General features: G+C 42.7%; 1 pseudogene; it reads right to left on the bottom strand.

The window, feature by feature from the left end:
• Positions 1–240: 240 nt before the first annotated feature.
• Positions 241–6,874, bottom strand: LOC101272439 (histone-lysine N-methyltransferase SETD2-like; annotated as a pseudogene).
• Positions 6,875–7,810: the final 936 nt, after the last annotated feature.

Below are 7,810 nucleotides of genomic sequence, written 5' to 3' on the forward strand. Positions count from 1 at the left end.
GGTCTCAAGGGCCTAAACCCTTGCCTCAGATGGCCTCTACCAACAGCTCACAACCAGGGACCACTTGTTGTAGATGGAGCTCATTTTTGTGAGCTCATTCTGCAGGTTTGAATTCCCCAGGGTGATGTGTCATCAGTAGCACAGCCCTGACAGAGGGGTGGGGAGAGAGGGCCCACGGGATTTCTTCTCCCCAGAGTCTCTCCTACCAGCTTGCCCGTCCTCCCATCCTGGCCCTGAAGGTCACTCTAATTCAGTGTCCCATTTGGGTTTGTAAACATGTACTTCTGCATGTACTCCTTAATGTACTCCTTGGTTTTGTGTCTCACATTCTCATTGCACTCCAGGTCCTCAGGGTTCTTACAGTACTTCAGCTCCTTATTCATAACGCCGTGAGTCAGCTTGCGAGCTAGGTGTTTGAAATCTTCAGTTGTGGTAATTCTTCCTACTTTGCAGTCAGGTTTCCAGTAAGGGTTCAGGCACTGGACAATGAACTGGGACATCTCTTTTCTGAATACTTCTTTGCTTTCCTTAGCCAGCTCACTGGAGGCATCTGCTTTTGCTGTCTTAGGCTTTTCTGAGGTCTTCATGGGATTTTCATCACATGTTGGGGTTCCCAGGTCCATCTCAGCTTCATGCTCAAGGCTGGCATCATCTCCTGGGCTTTCTCAAGTAGGAGGATCCCACTGAGTCTGCCTTGTGATCACATGGTAGTAGTAAATCTTCCCTTCTGGGTCTCGGGCTGTCTTCCAGTTGGGAGGTAAGACAATGGTTTTTGGTTTGGGAGGAGATGGGGGTGGTAAATCCAAGAGGTTATTTGTCACAACTATTTCAGGTGGCTGTAAGGGCTGAGGCTGCCCTGGTGCAACTATTGTAGTCACAGCTGTGGCTGGCTGTACCACCACTCCTTGTAGGTGAGCTGTGAAAATCTGTTGTCCCTGGATGTACTGAAGACTTGGCTGGGCATAACTCTGTACAATTGGTGGAGTTGTCTGTGAATAGGGTGATGTCACACCATAGTTGGAGCAGCCTGTCCTTGATAATATAAGGTTGCTTGAGACTGTGCAGGAGAGTACTGCTGCTGTACACTCACGGACTGTTGGTTTGAATCCCAAACACCATAATTCTTCCCTGGACTGGGCCTGGGCCTGGGGCTGGCACTGGCAGGACGGTGACACTGGAGTCTTGGTGTACCACACCATCACTTTGGGCCACATACTGTGAACTGGAAACTTCCACAGGGGCTGCCACATGTGGCACCACTGGCACAGGTGGAGGGGCAGCAAGAGGTTCTGTAGAATGTCCCACCAAGGGCTGAGAATAATCATAAGGAGAAGGAGAACACACAGGATCCATGCTGGGTGTGGGGAGGAGCACCTTTCCAGCATTAGGATTGCTGGGATCCACATAGGCCTGCATGGGGTAACCTGGTGGGTAGTCAGCAAAGAGGTGACGAGGGGCATGGTGGCCAAGAGTGTCATAGGGCAGTGGAGACGTCATTCCCAGGGTCTGCATCTACTGCTGTTTTTTTTGAGCCTCCCGCTGAGCTACCTCCTGCTCAAACAACTTTCAGCGCTCCTCTGTAGAAAGTTGATTGCGATCTTTAATTCGTACTTTCTTTTTAGAAGTTGGTGTATCATATCTGCCACCTGGCCTTTTTGTTCCCCACTCATAGGCAGAAGAAGGTGGTGAGAGGGAGCCCCTTCGTTTCCTTTTCTCTTTATTTTGAGTTTGTTTGCCTGGGTCTCTTTCTCTTGACCTGTTAGGAGTCTTTGGGGGCAACTGTTTGATCTCTGAAGCCAACAGCATCCCTTCCTCATTCGGTTATTGTGCTCTCCTTTTCAGTTTACCTTTTCTTTGGAATTCGATATACCTCCTTAAGTCTTTCCAACTGTCCAGGAGCTTGGTGGCCAAATCATTTATATCTACTGTTTTATGTGGCTATTCCTGGCTCCTCTCACTCTCCACATCAGATACACCCTCCTCTTCATCTTGAGATGGTGTTTCCTCAGCAATAGGTTTGTCTAGTTTTGTGCCATTGCTCTCTTTAGGCTCTATTTCAGTGTCAGCCTCTGGTTCAGATGTGGGTAGCTTAATGGCCTCCACAGCAATTTCACTATCAACTTTAGATTCAGGCAGCTGTTGTGTGAGTAGCTGTTGTGACTGTGACTCTTCCTCTTCTTCTAGAGGGACGTTTTCTAACTGGTCAAGGTCCTTTTTGCCATCCTTGCCTTCTAGCTCGCTGGTAGCATCAGAGATCACACTGTCCATGCCATTTTCACTTATAATTTTAAGTCTGCGAAACATTAGCTCCTTGGGGGTGTCTGTGTCAGCTTCTATGCTCAGCTTGGTGGAAGGATCAGGTGTGTTGAGCAGTGTGTAAGCACGTGATGTATTCTCGCTAGAATACCCATCTCCTTCGCTCAGCTGAGGGACAGCAGTCTTGGTTTGAGACCAACGTTAAATAATAGGAAGTAATTTGCTTTCCTCCAACATATTTTTAGTAGGAATGGGTAAATGTTCCAAAGTCTTTATAATCTCTTCCTGAAGCTTCTGGTTACTTTCCTGGCCATCACGTAGTTCTGCCATCCAGATCCACAACAAAGGCAGCCCATGACGTTCCAGAAAGGACTTCAGGCAAGACTGTGAATGTGTGTTCTGTATGAGCTTGAGACAGGTAAGTTTCTGTTCCAAAGTTTCAATTCTAACCATTAGCCAGGATAAGCTGAGCACCTGGTTTTTATCAGAGAGACACTCACCATTCTCCAACAGAGCTTCTAGCTCTCCATCCACCAAATCCTTCTTCCGAGATCGTTCTTTCTTCATTTTCCCTCCTGTTGCTCTGATGCTGACTCTGTTCTCTCCTCCCAGGTAACCCCGGCAATTAGCCGACCCACAGAAACATTTCTGTCCTTCCTTCCCATATCTTTGGAACTGATAGTCAAATGTTAACTCTGAGCCTGAAGGAACCAGTTTGGTGGTAAAAATCCCAACTCTCAGTTGTCCATTCACAGTCTATTTTTGAGTCTCACAGTTTGGTTCACAGCTGTGATTCATGAACCGGGAGCAATTTCCTTTCTGAGTGGCATCTATTATCTCATCATTCTTCAGGGCTATGAAATAGTAGGGGATGTTTTTGTTTCATGCATACTCCTTTACCTGGGCTTTAAACTCTTTATGATCAAGTACCTCTCCACAATATTCCAGGACAAAGGTGTTCGAAGGAAGGTCTTTAGCAGCTCTCAAGCCCCAGCCTTTCTTTTCTGTGAATATGACTTCCACATCTGCATGCTGTTTTCTTTGAAACCGTCTATTGGAACAATAATTCCCATTTGGACAACGAGAAGAACATTCAATCATGAGGAGACGATTAAGACAATCTTCCCCACATGCTATTTCACCTTGAGCTCTTTCATCTTTAGAAAGAGGTGTACACTCACACTGCATTCGCTTAATATCCCGATGGGATTTATTCTTCTTTCTTTCTGTTAAATAAACATTTTCTTCAATCAGATCAAAGTAACAAGGCATCTTCCCTTGTTTGGCACATTCCTTCTACCGCTCTGGGTCCCTGAAGTCCTCCATGACACACAAAGGCCCAACCAATGCTGAGCCTAGAGGCACTGCTGTCTCTCCCTGCTCTACCTCCACTCTAACTTTCTTTCTGTCCTGAAGCTCACCATCACTTTCAGAATCACTCTCCAATTCCTGTCTCCTTTTTTAGAGAGGCCCTCTATCTTTCATATCATTTTTTTCTAAGTTTTTCGAAAGATCTTTCTTTTCATTCACAGCTAAAGAGTCCTTAATGGAATTGCTGCTTATTTCAGGTGCTTGCACTGACCCCTTGTCCATCTGAAGGAACAGAAAAAAATTATTGGACTGGCCTGAAAAGTGAGATCCTCCACGTTGATCCCAATTCTCCTCCTCTTCACGGTCATCTGTTAAGGAATCTGGTACCTGCCCTTGAATTCGATCATACACAACCCCAGTTCCAGGCAGTCTACCTGCTGACCTTGGATCCCAGTAGCCATTGCCTTGCCAGTAATTACATGTCCCACTATACTGTTCTGCACTTTGCTGATACTTGTGTCCACCACAGGCTCCATAGCTGCTGTCAGGTTGCTGATATGTGGTAGTAGGCTTTTCTTGTTGAGAGAAGTCCCACCCTAGATTTCTGAGCTCTTCTGATGATGAACAGAAACCATCCACTCGGGAGATCTTACAAGAAGAAAAATTTGACTCTGTTTTACCCAGTCTACTATCTGGCCTGTTAGGGAAAGTGGTCTGTTGCCAAGACTTACTTGAGACATCTTCAAAATCATCAGAAGAATAAACTGGCAGCTCTTCTTGCTGCCTAGAAGTTATTTTGGCTTTCACTGTTTCCTCAGAATTTGGATGACCTAGAGGGTCAGATTTTATGTCTGTATGACTTGTACTATCAACCCCATCACTCTGAGGATGAGCAATTTCAGACAGGTGATTATCTATCTGTTTTTGGATGGGCTGTATAAAAGAGATTTCTGAATTCTTCTCTGTTGCTTTATGAAAGAAGAACTTCTCAGTTTGAGGACAGGCTTTACTTACTATACTCTCAAATTTTTCCTCATATGAATGCCTCCTTGGCTCCAATCGCTCATCTTCCCAGTGGTCAGAATAGTGTCTGTAACTTTGACTGCTCCAAGGACTTATTTCTTCCATGGGCAAAGTAGAATTCTTTGGCACAACCACAACAGACTGAAGACGGTTTCTTGGAATACTGCTATCATCAGAATCTGTATCTTCTGAATCTCTTTCATCACTTGAACTTTCAGAAGAACCAGAATAATCTTCATGGACAGTGGATACAATCTCTGAGGCATGACCACTATTGTCACATTTTAAGGTATATGTTACACCATCACTGTCCTCCATGATTAAATTCAAATCACAAGAAGAAAATACAACTTCTGAGTCATCAGAAGTATGTGTATGTCCTCTTCTACCTTCTTCATCTAAAGAGATTTCTGGTCTTCCTCTTCTATCAGGCAGTATGGAATTCCCTTCTTCTTGAGCCTCTTGCACACATTTCCCAGATAGTCCATTATTATGCCTGTTTTCCCAGGAAGCAAATCCTCTTCCTGAATCAGGAAGGCCACTAGCTACTTCTATTATTTCTTTCTCTGCATGCTTTAAAAACTCTGAGCTTTTACTCTTCAGCACAGCATCCAAAACTGGAGATGTATTCTCTCCACATTGCAAGAGAGTTAAACTGTCTACTTTTGTCCCTGGTGGAAGACTCTGAAGAGATGAAGCAATACATGAGCTCCCTGTAGGTGGATATAGATCATCAAAATGATTAACAGAAGCTGAACTAGTACTACCAACACTCTGCTTATATTCTCCACATGCAAATTTTGAGTGCTGATCTGTCAGACTTCCATTATCACATATAACTGTTTTTGATTTCAAATCCACATTCATAAAGCTATTTGAAGAAATCTTGAAGAAACGAGACTTGCTCTGCCTTCGCGTTCTCTCTGATCTAAAGCAAGGAGATATGTAACGAGTATCTCTTTCAAGTTTTGAGTAGCTAAAATATTTATCATCTCTCTTTGTTTTAGATCGTGAAGATTTGAAGAGCTCTGCTTAATGTGTAATGCAGATGCACACTGGACATTAGGGAGGGAGAAGGCCCAAACAGAATTCTGTGTTTAACTTTTTTTGTCCTGCCTTTAAATTTTATTCCATCAGAGGTATGAATGCCAGAGGGGGATCCTCTTCCAAGCTTGCCTTTCCTTGGGTACTCTCCCTCTGCCCTAGGGTACTGTTAAGAGTTCTCAACATGCAATCATCTCTCAGCATGAGCAAGGAATTGGTTCTAAGGCTCCCCCTGCACCCCCAGTCCCCTGCGATTGCTGAAGTCTCTTATATAAAATGGAGTAGTACAGTCTGCCCTCAGTACCCTGGGGCTCCACATTGGAGGATTCTGCATCCGAGGATTCAATCTACTGCAATTCAATTTACGGTTGGTTGAATCCGGGGTGCAGAACCCGTGGATACAGAGGGGTAATTGTATTTATTTCACTCTATTATAGATTAACAATTCTGGTTAAATTTACCGTGTTCTGTCTCCTGATTGGACCTAGATTGGTAGAGGTGTGATGACTTGCTTGAGTTTGGGACAAAGATGTGAGCATAAGTAGCACTTTCTCCCCTCTCTTTGGGAATAAGCTGCTCACAGAAAGCATGCATTGGGCCCCATTTCTCCATAAGTCTTACAAGGGCAGGCAGCAAAATAGTCTGGGTCCAGTGCTGTCTGCGGCTGGATCATATGTCTGTATCATTATGGGGCTCAGTGTAAGGAAGCCCTCTTTTACACAGATATAAGGTTGAAATTAGAGAATGAGTGTTATTAGTAATAAAGATAATACATCATGTTCCACATACCTCTTGTCTACTTATGAATTACTTTAGAACCTGGGTGGGGAAGAGGTTAACATTCTTCACTTAAGGGAAGAAGCTTATTACTATTTCTTTTGACAAGTTGAGTGTGAATTGGTTTTATCACTTTCTAGGCTTGTTCTATTCATAATTAACATATATTGAAACTTACATTAATATAAGCAAACGATCCTGCAATATTTGCTGTCAGAAAATAGATAAGGGACAACCTTCAAATCCAACTTTTGTGTAGTTGGGCCTTCAGCTATAAGCAGATTTTATTTATTTTTCTAAGTCTCTTATGCTTTTCATGGTGAATTGAATATCTTTATTATAAAAAAAAAGCTTCTCTGTAAAACTAAACATTTTAAAGAACTTATACAACATACATAAGGGTCCCAAAATGCTCACTTTTCATAAAAATGACATCTGTTTCCATAGACAAGTTCACCAACATCCTGACAGCTGACAGAAAAGTGACACATAGGCTTTAGTGACTAGATCACAGATTCTGTCACCTAGGAAGCTTTCAAGTACAGCAAGTAATAGAAAAACCCAACTGAGAATGGCTTACATAGAGTGAACCAATTAACTTCCTTTGAGATACATGTTGCTAGGAGTGAGACTAGAAGCTCACATAATGTGACTTAGAACCTAGTTTCTTTCAGTTTTTAACTGTCACTTCCCTGGTGTTGACTGTTTTTGGACAAACTTACTCCCTCCCCCCACACCCCAGTTCATAATCCTAAACTGACTTTGAGAAACTCTAAGAATTACATGAATCCTTTTTGTGAAACAAAGAGAATCTGTATCATATATTCAGCAAAAGTATTTAAGAGTCACTGATTGGACCAGCTTAGGTGATCGTGCCAATTCCAAAACATTCAGAGATGGCACATTCAGATTGCCTCTGAATCAGGGCCTTTCTCTGGGGCAGGTGAGGCCCATTTTCCATGTAAATCACAACGGTGAGAATGGAGGGACTGGGTAGGTACTGAAAAGAAATTCAGGCTATTACTCCAAGAAGGAAGAAAAATAGATACTGGGCAGCCATATAACAGGTATTCATTATAGGTACTTCCAGAGTCTATTTCCTATTTACTCAAATAAATTTAAGACTTTAGGTAACCCCAAAATTCACATATTTTCTTCATGTTACCTAACACACTTTTAGAAAATAAAAAGGTAAAATAATGTGAAATGATTTAATTTCTATAAGTGATCTTATAATCAAAGAGACCTGGCTACAAAAGTGAAACTTTATCTAGAGGATTTTATATTCAGTAAAGTGCTCACATTCAAGAGCAAATTCTCATTCTGATGATTCATGAAGTCACTTGTGATATTCTTTCTTTAGTGTGGTGTTTATATAAAAACATGAGTCTCTAAAATT

This window comes from Orcinus orca, chromosome 11 (assembly GCF_937001465.1).
Source record: "Orcinus orca chromosome 11, mOrcOrc1.1, whole genome shotgun sequence".
Classification (NCBI taxonomy): domain Eukaryota; kingdom Metazoa; phylum Chordata; class Mammalia; order Artiodactyla; family Delphinidae; genus Orcinus; species Orcinus orca.